General features: G+C 66.1%; 1 protein-coding gene across 1 annotated transcript in view; it reads left to right on the forward strand.

Moving 5' to 3' along the window:
* The window catches only part of CBX2 (chromobox 2), a gene marked incomplete at its 5' end in the record, with an annotated part of 5,570 nt that overhangs the window by 496 nt on the left and 4,711 nt on the right, over window positions 1–363 (forward strand).

Consider the following 363-nt stretch of genomic DNA (forward strand, 5'->3'; position numbering starts at 1 on the left):
GGGGCCTGCCACCGGCATCCAGGCGTCCCAGGCAGCTGTCAGGGCTCCCTGCTGCCGTCCCCAGGGCTGCCTGTAAAGGTGGGGCAAAGTTAGAGGCCCCGAGGAGGCGGCCAGTGCTGTGTCTACACCTCAGAGCCCAGCCCGCGTCAGGGCTGCAGTTGGGCTTCTGAGAGCCGGGTTTGCCTAAAGGAACCGTCTGGATGCCTTCACCGAAAGTCCTGCCTTTCCTGTTGGGTCATTTGCACACGGGGCTGATGGCAGCTAGGACGGCCGGCTTGGGCAACGATACAGGCCCGGCCTCCCCACCTTCACCCTGCGAGGTGCCACTGAGCCGGAGAGGCCCAGAGAGGGAGCCGAGCGCAC

This window comes from Myotis davidii, unplaced genomic scaffold (genome assembly GCF_000327345.1).
Source record: "Myotis davidii unplaced genomic scaffold, ASM32734v1 scaffold211, whole genome shotgun sequence".
Lineage (NCBI taxonomy): Eukaryota > Metazoa > Chordata > Mammalia > Chiroptera > Vespertilionidae > Myotis > Myotis davidii.